The sequence below is a fragment of the Hyaena hyaena genome, unplaced genomic scaffold (assembly GCF_003009895.1).
Source record: "Hyaena hyaena isolate Hyena2069 unplaced genomic scaffold, ASM300989v1 scaffold_116, whole genome shotgun sequence".
NCBI lineage: Eukaryota > Metazoa > Chordata > Mammalia > Carnivora > Hyaenidae > Hyaena > Hyaena hyaena.
In genome coordinates, this window is record NW_024080748.1 from 1107605 (window position 1) to 1120964 (window position 13360).

A 13360-nucleotide genomic window follows, 5' to 3' on the forward strand; every position below is an offset into this window, starting at 1 on the left:
TTAATTGCCTGATATTAATGTTTTTACTGAAGAATGAATACATAGCACCTAGCCTGGCACTATAAAACAAAACAACAATTCTCAAAGCTTAAGAAAATGCAGCTAGGTAAGAGATCTAACCAAATCAGAATGGCAATGGCACGGAAGCTTCAGAAGGCCCTTGGAATGCTTCTCATTACACAGATTAGGAAACTGAGGCCCAGGGAAGCAGAGGCTCTGGCCCCAGGTCCCACAGTGAATCCACATTAGAGTTCAAAATGGAATACTGGTATCTTATACCATAGGTTTTGCTATGTCACTTATTAGCCACATGGCCTTGGACAAGTAGCCACCCCCACACCTCACTCTCATCATCTGCAAACTGAAGAAGAATAATTTCAACTCTACTGGATAGTCATGAAGATTAAAGACATGATGTCTAGAAAGCACTTGGCAGAAAACCTGGCACCCCACTGGGACCTGGTGAATGCCACCCGCTGTCATCATTAGCTAATACATTGCTCTTTCCACTGTACCACAGGCTGATCAGGGAGGCTTTGGCCGCGAGATGTATCATCGTCACAGAGCTGGTGAGTGTAGGAAAGAACAGGGAAATTATGCAGCTTGGCAAAATGTGCCAGGGGAGCAGAATGATAAACGCATTGTATGGCAGTAACTACAGAAGTGCTCCCGCAAGTCCCCATGCAGTAGCAAAAATTTCACCTTGAGGGGTGCAAAGGGAAATGTACCATTTGCAGGCCTCTGTGTTCTTACCTTTAGGAAGGCATCTGAGGGATAGAGCACTGTAGATGGAAGAAGATGTTTATATTTCTATGACCCTCATGCTGGGACAACAAGAGGAGTTAGCATTCTGTTTTTGTTCCTTTCCTTCCAGATGTCACGTATCACAACTCCGTTAGCTACCAACACAGCTATCCCACAGTGGGCCTGTCCCAGCTGGCTTCAGAGTGGGTGGAGCTCTCCCCAAGGCTTCCCCAGGTGCCTCCTGTGTGAATAGCCCCTTGCCCTGCCCAGCAGGACAGGCATGAGACCCAAATGAATCCTAAAATATAGTGCCCACTCTGCAGCACCATATGCTCTCCTCTGGAAGATGACCACGGATGAGGTGATCAGATATTAGAGTAAAATCAAACCAGCAATAGAGTGATTCAGACTCTAATTAAGAAGAGGTTTCCATTCAATTCCATAACAAATGCTAGCCATGTGCTTTCTGACAGACACTGTCCCATGCCTTAACATACAGCTGCAACCACAACATGGTGCCTGTCCTCAAGGAGCTTAGATCTGAAATGGCATTGGGAATTGTCCAAAAAAAATTTCAACTGGGTAAACTCTCACCTGAACCCTGTGAAGTGATAAGATTTGGGTTTGCAGGTAAGGGAGCTGGGCTTGGGATACTCTGAAACGCATCCTTGCTGTCACTCTGAATGAGAACCGAAGCCCGAGAAGGGACCATAGAAATTAAGATATGTTTTCTCAGCTCTTCAAAGGCACACTTCATTGTCCCAGCTTTAAAGCGGCAGTTTCTGAGGAAGGAAAGCCACTCTGGTTCTGCTCACCTCCCCTAGCCTATGCCCAGGCCCCAAGCAGATAATGAGCTGTCACAGGCTCTCTCTCTCTGATACCACCTGGACTTGTAGAGGTGGTGGTAGGGTGAGCACCATTCAGTCACCTTTTTGTCTTCCAGTCTGGAAAACCACTACCCAGGCATCTGCATGTCTCCTAGCCCATCACACACCACTGTGTTAGTTCTACTTCCTGTGTCTTTAGACAAGTTACTTCATCAAGTTTCAGTTTCCTCATGTACAAAAGAGGAACAAAATAGTATATGCTTCACTGGCATGTGATAAGAATTGAAAGTGATATTTAGAGGCGCCTGGGTGGCTCAGTCGGTTGAGCATCAGACTTCGGCTCAGCTCATGATCTTGCGGTTCTTGAGTTCGAACCCATGGCTGTCAGTGCAGAGCTGGCTTCAGATCCTCTGTCTCCCTCTCTCTCTGCCCCTCCCCTACTCCTGCTCTCTATCAAAGATAAAAAAAGAAACATTTAGGAAAAGAAAGAAAGTGATATTTACACAGTGCTTAACATGATACATGGTACATAGTCAATGATCAATACATAGGAGCTAACACTATTATTTCTAAAAAATCCTATTGTTCCCAATCAAGCCTTTCTTAACTGAGTACTCAAGCCTGCCAATGCCATCCCCAGGTTGATCACCTCTAAGGAGCCAGCTCCCATAGATTCTTCAGGAACCTGAAGAGGCTTGATCCTCTCACCCATCAAATTCAGTCTGGCCCAGCCTTCAAATGTCATCTGCTCGAAGAAGCTTTCCCAAAGACTCAAGAGTCCTAATCGACTACTATGCCCTGACACCACTTCTAGATCTTTCTGTTCACAACTCCTCAGCTCTTACCTGTAGGAGATTTATACTATCAATCACATCCCATTTAGAAAGCCTTAGGACTGTGTCCTCCCTGTTGTCATATTCTGAGTCCACAGTTCAAATGCACTCTAGGTACTCAACAAGTACTGATGGATTAAGAGGAACAGAAGAATCATGGAAATGATCCACATCAAATTCCAGCTCTATGATAACAGATAATGGTTTCCAAAGTGCTATAAGAAATTGAGGTTTCCTGAAAACCCAGAGAAGGTTGGATATGACAAAGAAATCAACTAACATAACTTACATTTATTGCTTCCTGGTTTACAAAATGTTTTCATATTCACAACCACATTTTGACAACAACTTGGAGAGGCAGGCCATATAATTATTATACAGACATAAAATCTGAGGCTCAGAGAAGTAAAGTAGCCACAATGTTAAGTCTCTTGATTCTTCCAAGTCCTTCTCCTGTGTATTGTTCCTTCATACATATTCTATCTTCAAATGGTATGCATGCTCCAGACTATTAATAAAAAAATCTCACTCAAAAGGAATCACGTGGAAATAAAACCACAAAGAAGATCCTCAAGAATGACTAAATTACCTTTCTGGAGTGAGGAGCTTTCCTCACGCAATCCTGGGGGTGCTGGCTACGACAACCTACATTTTGTTCAGCAGCCGTGCCGTCCCCAGCCAGCTAGGTCTCCTGAAGTGGCGCATGGCAAGGTCCTCATGGGAGCTACAGGCAGCCTCCCAGTGCCTACGAGCGGGCTCCCACACTGCCTCCTGCTTCCCTTTCCTCTCACACTTCTGACCTCTTTGAACAGCCAAAAGCTTCACAATTGATGGCTGTAGAAACTGCTCTTTTTGCAAAGACATCTCTGAGCTCTTCCATTTCTGCTACCCACAGCCAGTCTCCCCCAATGTTGGATGATACCAGGCATTCGGGGGAAAAGAGCTTCCTTCCAAAAGCAATCTGCAGGTGTGGGAGGTCCCCACCAGCACTGACAGTGCTCCCACAGAGAGAGCCACTGCATCACAAAAGAGAGTTACGTAATCACACAAAGACTAACTTCTCCCTTCTAGTCATAATTCAGTGGTCCCTCCACCAATGGGGGCCTTAGGGTTCTGAGAGCCACATCCCGAAATAAGGGCCTGGTTTTGCTTCCTTGGAAGTAACCAGAGCATTTTCTCTTTATCTACTGCAGGAGGTGCCTACCAGGCAAGGTCTCAGCATCTCAAGATATTGCAGGCCAAGAAGAGGCTGGAACTAGACAGAAATAACCTCTGGGAAAGAGGGGTGACTACAGGGCAGGCTCCTCAAACAGCCATACAATATAAAGTGAGGGGCCTGGCAGTGAGAGGGCTGATTTGGGCCAGTGCCAATACCAAAGAGGGCCTCCAAGCAGGAAGCTCCAAGCAGCCCCAGCCCTCAAAATAAAGCAGATGGCATTTTACGGAGCAATCAGCCATTCAGAACAAGGTCCCAGACAGTGATCAGGATCCAGGACACAGAGTCCAGTCCCTGGATAGTGAGACTGGCAAAATCCGTGCCCTCTTCAGGGTACAGTTCGTGTGCAATGGAACTGGCAGAGAGGTCCAGCTGTCTGGACAGGGCCCAGGTGGAAGGGAGAAGGTGTTTTAGAAAGACAAAAGGAAGGCCAGGGTTCATTAGCCAGCACACAGCAAACTCCAGATCTGGACTCTCAAGAAGGATCAGGGACAAGGGAGGTAGAGGGAAGGTGGAAAAGAGCTTCAGAGAAAGCAGCTCAACAGAGTCAAGGAAAAGTAGGTAATGACACCAAGCAAAGAAAAACTCCATCAAGAAAGAAAAAAACAGCAGGTCTGTCAGGCCGGATGGCAGGAATACTGAGATGAATGTAAGACATCATCCTTGTTATCTTCTGGGGGATGGGTAGCAGCTGTCCAAGCAGCCAAGGGCAAAGGAAAGCAGAAGAAGCAGCACGTGCGAAGACTCAGAAGTATCAAACAATATGATAATGTTGTTGGTTCATTACAGATGAAGTGCAGAATGCAAGGGAAAGACTGGTAGGAGGCGAGGCTGGATATTCTGACGGGGCAGGATCAAGAAGAGCTTCTTTTTTAAATTTTTTTAAGGTTTATTTATTTATTTGAGAGAGAGAGAGCCCCCACGCACGTGCACAAGCAGTGGAGGGGCAAAGAGAGAGAAAGGGAGACGGAATCTGAAGCAGGCTCCAAGCTCTGGGCTATCAGCACAGAGCCCAACGTGGGACTTGAACCCATGAACTGTGAGATCATGACATGAGCTGAAGTTGGACACTCAGCCAACTGAGCCACCCAAGCACCCCAAGAAGAGCTTCTTATGTCAAGCTGGAGATGTTAGACTTCATCCTGGTTGGGAAGCCCTTGAAAAGTAAGGGCACACATTCATACATACAACAATTATTTGCTGAGCACCTACTATGTGCCAGTCACTAATCAAGGTGATGGGAATACAGTGGTGAACAAGGCCGAAAGCAACCCCAGAACTTATCCTCTAAGAACCCCATTATATGCACACTGGCTGGGGGGATTACAGACGGTGTTTGTCCTTCCCCTTGAGGGAAGAGGCTAAGTCTTATACTCCTCTATAATCACAAAGGCTTGGCTAAGTTTCTTCCATATAGTAGGTTTCCAATAAATGTTTATTGTAGAAATGAATCTTTTTTTTTTTTTTTCGTATTGTTAAGCATCTTTAAAAAAAAAAACGGTTAAGGGCATAACAAAATCAGATTTATATTTTACATCATTTTGGCAGCTGGGTGGGGGCAGCTAGGTGGGGGCAGTTGGGATGAGGCCAAACTAGAGACAAGAGGTTCTCACTTGAGAGGATGCCACTGAAATCAGGTGGGAGATCATGGGGGTTCAAGCTAGAAGGACAGGGGCAGAGACGGAGGCAGTTTTACTCCCCTGGCCAACCGGCCTTCACAGAGCTCACATTTCTCTCATCAAACCACCGCAGCCTCCTTTAAACTCTCATTGGCTTCTGCTTTCCCTCTAAACCTCTGCATGATTTACTTTCACCCTGGGACAGCTCCATTTTCAAGGTCAAATGCAACAAAAGACAGCTGGTCAGCTCCAGGGTGAACCTGAGTGCGGCCTGGGGCAGTCGTAATGCTGTGGAGCATGGTGGTGACACAGGAGGTCACTGGGACTTTAAATCAGGGCTGATGAATTTGCTCTGCAGCTGGGAGAGAGCAAGCCAGAAACATCCCTGCTGTCGACACTGATGGCTAACCTCGACCGGAATCCACTCTCTGTGGCACTGCCTGGAGACTGGCCATGGATTACCAAGCACCTGGTCTCCGCTGCATTCACTGATTCTGATTCTAGGAAGTGTTTATCACAAGATCCAGGACAGTTCTGTGTAGCTGCTAGGATCCCAAGTGATTAAGACAGAAGAGCAGCTCTGACCCATACTTCTAACAAAGCCTGTGTCTGAAGCACAGGGTGGCTCATACGCTGTGAACCCAACACAACGTCTGTATGTCACTTTAGGGTTTGCAAAAGCCCTTATATATCTCATTTGCATACTTCAATTGCCCTGTGCGCAAGATAAAGCAGTATTTGGAGAGGTCTGACTGACTCAAAGTCACATGGATGGTGGGTGACAGAGCAGAAACTCCAACCCAGGACTCACTCTACATTCAAGACTGCCTCGTCAGCCCCGCCGCCCCAGCCAGCACTGGGCTTTTACCACCCCCGTGAGTCAACCTCACCGCCCCCGCCCTTGCTGGGGCTATCCTCGTCCTCCTGCTGTTCCTCACTAGACGTGACCTGGACTGCAAGTCTGGAGAGGGCTGCCAGGTCTCTGTCACACACAACGACCACCTAGTGAGAGCCAAAGCCAGAGCACAGGGCCACATCCTGGGCAGAACTGTCCTGAGAGGAAGCTGTTGGTGCACAGCTCATGGTGCTGGCCATGAGGAGGGCAGGGCTCTGGGAGCTGGGTACCCGGCCCTGCACCGTGTAACTGTGTGCTGCATAACCTGGAGCTCATGACAGCTTTCTCTCTCGACTTCTGCTCCCTCGCCCCCAGAATGAGGGCAGCGACAACTGTCCTGCCCACCACTTGGGGGTAAGAGTGTCTTCTTTCTGCCACTTCTCAGTAGTTGCTGGATGGACTCCCTACAGAGTAAGGCCAACTCATCCCTGCCCGGAGGCCTGCCCACATTAACCTCATCACTCCAGCAGACAGGCTGGCTTCCAAGCTCACCAGGAAGACTTAAGCCACCCAGCAGGGACTCTCACCCTTTCCTCAGCACACTTGCACCGATGTCTTACTGTGGACCAAGCCGGGACCTCTATGTGCATGGATAAATAAGACAGTGTCTGTGCTCCAAGAACTCAATGTTTGGTTTAGAGACAGACATCTTAATAATTACTGTAGTACCTCATAAATACCGTGTGACAGCACCGGGCAGCCACTTGGTCACTGCTCTGTGAATTCTTGGCACCTTGCAGTGTGTATGGGTCACGCTGAGATGCAGTAAACATTTACTGAAGAAATAAAATGAAGATGTAACGTGACGACAAAAGATGTACACACTTTAAAGTGTTTCTCTTCTCCCCCTCCAAACCTCCATCTTCACAGGTCCCCTTTTTTCTTTACCCCTGCCCTGCAAGTAAGCGTCCTTCCGTCTTACCACTAACCCCTTCACAGAGATTTCGGGCCTCTCTTATCTCCCTGGGCGCCCAGCTCCACTAACCCCCTGCCTCCTGCATCTCTACCCATGGTGCGCTCTCTCCCTCTAATCCTTTCCTTCAACCTTCTGACACTCTCCAGTTTCCCCAAGCTCACAAAGCCAACTCGAACCAAGCTCTCCTCCCAGTTCCTGACCTTGTTCTCATCCTCCTCTGGCCACAGAATCTCTGCAAGGGCCATCCACACCCGCAGCCTGCACTTCTCACCATCCCTTCATTCCCTATGTCCTAGCTTCAGACCCTCAGAGATGACACCACAAACCTCCCATCGCCAAGCCCAGCCAGCTTTTCTCAGCCTCCGACCTCCCTGACCTCCCTGTTGAAACTTCCTTAGCTTCTGAGAACACTGCAGTTCCTGGCTTGCTTTCTCTCTCTCTTGTCAATACACAGTCTCTATCTGGCTGCTCTTCCTCTGCTTTCCTCCTAATGCAAGCTCTTGCCAAGATTCCCCTGTTATTTTGCATTAGCTCCCTTGAGAAATAATTTAATGTCAAAGCTTCCAATTTAGGAAGCCTCTCCAGTCACCACCTCCCACCCCAACCACCCCACACCCCAACCCTATGGGATCCAACAGAACCAGAGGGGCTGAAAATGCAAGAAAGAAAAGGTCCCCAAGGACATGGGAAAAGATGGGATCATTGTCAGACTCTTGCAGCCTTTGTCACATTCAGCTTGTCCTGTGATGAACTGATCTCAGCCCTGCTACTAGCTCACAGGCCCCTAACGCGGGAATGGTTCCGCCCTTCTCTGCTTCCCCCATTTGCCTAACGTGGTGCTCGGACAGACAGGCATACAAAGGCATCTGCTGAATAAAAGAAAACAAAAACTGAAGATGAACATGTGTGACAGCACTTGGTAAATTGAGAAGCACTAAAGGACTACAAGCCTCATTATCAACAGATTCCGTAAGAAACTTCTGGGTTGTTCGAGCATATTACGGGGTCAGAGCCTATCTGTTCTCTGGCTCTGCAGGACATGTGATGCCCAAACATCTGAAAACACAGAAATGCCTATTCCTGAACTGGCGTGGGACTGAGAAGCACGGACTGTAGGGAGAGAGTGCAGAGGAGCTAAAGAGGGTCACGTACCTCTGAAACTGTTTCTTTCACTCTTTTTTTATTTTTTCAGTCAGTAAACATCCACTGAGCCCCAGCAAGGTGCAGGAGCTGTTCTAGACACTGGGAACACAGCTCTGAATGAGACAGATAGGGCCCTTGGGCTCCCAGGTCCAATATCTTAGTGGAAAGGGATGATAAATATAAGGAAAGAAGAGAACAGCAGGTAGTAAAGAAGTGCTTGCTGGATCGTGTCCTTTACCATCCCTTTCAAACAAAACAGCCCTGTCTCTTCAGAGCGCTCGCATGGACAAATCCAGCCCACTGCTTCGACGCTTGTTGTGTGTGGTTACTCCTCTTGTCGGGTCAGCGGCCGCAGCACAGACACTCTAGCTGTTCTAATCTCCCAAGGAAAACAGTCTTGGGGTGAACACTGCTACCCCATGTGGGGTGGCCTCTAGAACCTGCCACACTGGGAAGGTCTGGGCTCCCGGGGCTGCCTGGTCTCAGAGTCCTCCTGCTTCTCCAAGAATGGCAATGATGCTAGAGATTACTTTCCAGAGAGCTACTTGGGAATGCTTCTTCAGGCTGTGTTCAATTCTGTCAGAGCCCTCTGGACTCAGCTGAGTACTGGTGGTAGATTTCTGTGTTATTTAGGGCACCGAAGTCCCACAGTCTTGACACAAACTTAAAATTAGAAATGCATTAAATATAGGAAAGGAGGAAGGTCATTCAGGAAGGGCGGCCTTCCGAGGGAGCTACGGGACAAAGACGCCCTGGAAACTTCCAGGTTCGTTAATGGGTTTTACACAGCATTCGAGTGGTATTTCTCCCTCTGAAATAACACTGTGGAAAGCGTAGGGGACTGGCTCAAACCTCAGCTAGCACAGCTGAGTGAGTGACTCTGCAAACTAAAAATAGCTTCTTTCCCACTCATTCTGACAGATTTCACCCAGACCCAGTGCACAGGTAGATCCTCCAACAAACAGCCTTAGTCCTGTGGCAAAGTGAGGCTTGATGGCATCTGGGCTTGACAATTACCCCACCCCTGGTTCAACTCTTGTTTATCTCCACGTTTCCCGCTCCCGCTCCAATGGCTGTGTGTGTGTGCACACACGCACATGCACACTGAGCTCCCTGACTGGGATTTGGTGCTCCTCAACCAAACGTGGGCAGAATTTAAACCAGGAACATGACTCAGGACCAGGGCTGCAGAATGAGCCCAGAACAAGGCCCTCAGAAACACTAGGAATCAGTGTTTGTCTTGGGCAGTCTCCTAGCTAGCCTCTTTGGGCCTCGGTTTCCTCAACTGTAAAAGGAGGATAATCATTCTAAGTCTGGCCTACTTCACAGCATCATGCCAGGATCCAAGGAGATAATGTTGTGGAACTTATCTTCCTTCAGGCAGTAATCCCAACAGAAAGATGGGTGGCGGGGACGGGACAGGCTAGACAGGCAGCTAGACCACAACCGGGGGTGGCCCACTGGAATGGGCAGGCATCCTGACCATCCCAGGAGTTGGAACAGATCTAGATTCACAGCTTCAGTTCATGTTGTCACCTCTGCCTGGAATGTCCTTCTCCTTTTGCTAAACTAAACTCCTCCTTGTTTTTAAAGACCCAGTTCAAACAACACTTCTGTTCAATTGGTGTCTTCAGCATAAATCATTCCATCTTCCCTGCTCCCTTGGCCTTTCATATGCACCTCTAATGGCAAATGCACTCTATACAGTAAGGATTTATTTACAAACCTGGAAGTTCTTTGAGGGCACAGACACGTATTCTTTATCTCTGTATCCACCTCCGTACCCACTACCACCGTGTGGTCAGCACAGGCATGTGGCAGGCATCAACCAACGTTTGGCGTCAACATAGGTTGACTGTGGAAAAGGCAAGATCCCGAAGCCAAGAAGGACATAAACTCAGGAGAGCAGGAAATGTGGGACAACACACACAGAGCCAGTGGAAAGGGTGGCAGGTGGTAGGAAGTAGTGTCACAAACGTCCGCCTGCCCTGGCAATAAGCTCACGGCCACAGGGACAGGAATCAAAGCCGAACTGCAAGTCCTGGGAGGACTAGGCGGCAGCATCATATTAAAATCCCAATGACCTAAACTGGAACAGGAGCCCCTCGGGACAAGGAACAAGGGCAGAGAACAGAGCCAAGGCGAAGAGGCAGAGCAAGACTCAAGTGGTACTAAAGCCTAGAACTTCTTCTGGATCAGTTAACATGCTCAGGTCTGCCAAAACTGAGCCAACAGCTAGGGGTCAAGTGATCTTGGCTACGACCCTGAAGGACTCCAGGGGCAAAAGTCATTATAAATTTAAGTAGTGATCATTTCCATAAAATAAGAATCAGAGATGGAAGGTACTCTTAGATCTATAAGAAACATCAGGCATCACCTGGTCTAACATCCCGTACCTACGAATGGGGGTATGGGAAGAAAAGGAGCTTTTCAAAATTCACTCAATTAGGGCAGAACCAGAGCTGCAACCCAGCTCGGATTCCTAACCCAGACCTTGTCTCCTCAGAGGCTGTTGACCTTCAGTCAAGCAGGTCTTCTGATGACTCCGCTAACCCACCAGATGCCCAGCTCTAGCTGCTCCAGAATCCTGGGGAGCCCCAATGTACCCACTGAGTGAGCACAAGTACTTCTGCCCAGCTGTGAAATGCAGGCCTCCATCTTTGGGCAGAGTTTAGAGCCAAGGTTCCATGGGAAATGTGGCAGCCCCACCCGGGGCCTGGGAAGCTGCTGTGGTTCACACACACTCTGCCCTGATAGGTACATAGTGTGTGTGTGGGGAGGGGGGGGGTTAATCCCAATGATTCTGTTATCCCTGGAATTTTCCAAGAATGGCTAGAGGGGCCGAGTCTCTAAGGCCAAGCTGATAGAGCATGAAACACATAGTCTTCACCACTGTGAGAACATTAAAGGGAGGCCTGCCAGGGGTACAGTCTCAAAGTCTTTCTCAGGCTGGAGATGAGGCATGGCTCAGAAGAAAGAATTGAGAATCTCAGGGAATCAGAGACTCTGCCTCCCAGACTCCCAGAACTTTCATCCAGGTGAGCATATATATGCAAAAGGACAGATGCAACTTTACTTCATCTATACCAAAAAGATGTAAGCTTCAAGTACTTCAAGTTCAAGTCCCAGCCCCATTGTTTGTTTACCTACTGTGTGATCTGGGGCCAATGACTTCCCCATTCTGAGCCTGAATATCCTTACTCATAAAGCAGTGACTATAACACTGGCACTCAGTTTTATTGAAAGGAGGAAATAATACATGTAAAGTTTTTTAGCACGTTGCCTGGCCCATAATCACCACCAAGTAACATTGTGTTTATTTGCTTTCTTTTGTTCACAAGAAGGGATGGTTAAGCCACCTGTGCTTTCCCCTCATGTGGGCTGTCACTCTGGATCCCAGCCCAGACACTTCACTCCTCCCTCTGCTTATCCCTTGGACACAGAAGAAGGCAACTGGTCATGTAGGGGCCACTCTTAATTCCTTGAAAGTCAGGAATCATCAGCTTAGTTCAAGGCTGTTCCTGTCTCCCCAGGTGTCTCTGCACCTCCCTGACCAAACCCTTCCCAGGGCAGTACCCACTCTAGGATGGCTTTTATCTTTTCCAAGGTGAATCCACTCCTGGTGCCTTATAGCTGCCCACTGGCCTGGCTCTGGGCCTCAGGCAAATAGATGACTGACAGGTCAGACCTGGACATCAACCGTGAGGATAATTCCCAGACCCAATTTACCAAAAGGAGACAGCCTGGCATCTGAACCTGCAGTGAGACCAGCATGCACACATACCAGCGCCCCAGAGACTAGAGCAGAAATGAAGGGAACACTAAATAATGAAGCGGCCATGACACTCCAGGCTCAAGCCACATCCTCAGATTGCTCCACGAAGAAGCTAAACAAAAGTCACATCAATGTCAGGCTCTTGGGCTATATGTCTGCACTGTCACAGTACTACACATGATGGCCACCACACGGTGTTACAAGGTGAAGAAGAGAAAGGACCCAACAGTTACGGAGTGCCTGCCACAAGCCAAGAACCTTAGTTACAATCCTCAAGGATGACCTTTTGTGGTAGGTATTATTATCCTGATCTTGCCAATAAAACCAGCGACTCAGAAATATCTGTGAAGCCTCTGTGCCTCTGCTACGCTACCTGCCCACAGAGTCTTAAATGTTCTGGGAAAGACAAAGAAGAATAAAGGGTCTAATGCACTCGGGACCAAGATCTCAGCACCTTCACTGGCTAAGCAGACCGTACTAGCTACAATACTGCATTCCCTTATTCGCAGCTGGGGAAGTCAACTTCTCTCAAACAGAATCTAGAGAAATGTAGCAAAAGTCCTAAAGATGCTCATGGCCTTTGCCCCTGCAACTTCATCCTTAAGACTGTATCTTAAAAATTAACACCTCAAAAGGGTATTCACTGCAGAGTCCACCATAGTGACAAAAAAAGAGAAAATTATCTAAATGTCTAACATTCCAAGAATGGTTTGGAAAATCCCAGAACCTTCGAATCACATAATGTTACAGAGCCATTTTAAATGGCCTTAGAGATCATGAAGCAACAAAGCAAAGCATTTGCAATAAAATAAATGAAGACTGAACACCAAATATCTCACTGTAACTTTGGAAAGTATGTACATGTGTACATGCAACAGGGAATGTAGTTGTTACGGTGGTTAAGATTAAAGATGGTTTTATTATTATTATTACCATTATTATTGTTGTTATTACCACCACCATGTCTAAATTGCCTTTTTGGTGTTGTTTAATGAGTGCCTTGTCAATTAAAGAAGAAAAAGAGAGCAAGAAAGACAGACAGACTTAACCTGGCACTAAGGAAAGGCCCAGGAGGAGCAGGTCTGGGATGTGAAGCAGAAATTGGGAACCGTCCTACATACCCGGAAGGAGGAGGCCAAGCAGGCCCCCGGGGAAGGGGAGCCCTCTAGGTATGAAGAGGGTTGTAATTAGTCTGATGCTAATTACAGAAGTCTCGCTAGCTTATTAATTTTTTTGACAGACTCTGAATGAAGACTGAACTCCTTCATTAAGCCAACTCAGGTTCAGAGGCACATTTCCTACGTGGCCATCCTCATTCTTCTCAAAAAACTAGCCTTTTCTTTTTTTAAGGACAACAGCAAAGTAAAATTTAGTAACAGAAACACACACCCT

At 47.7% G+C, this 13360-nt stretch overlaps 1 protein-coding gene across 4 annotated transcripts in view; it reads right to left on the reverse strand.

Moving 5' to 3' along the window:
* Positions 1-13360, reverse strand: part of SERGEF (secretion regulating guanine nucleotide exchange factor) — a 231267-nt gene that overhangs the window by 166731 nt on the left and 51176 nt on the right. The gene's annotated exons all lie outside the window — the stretch shown is intronic.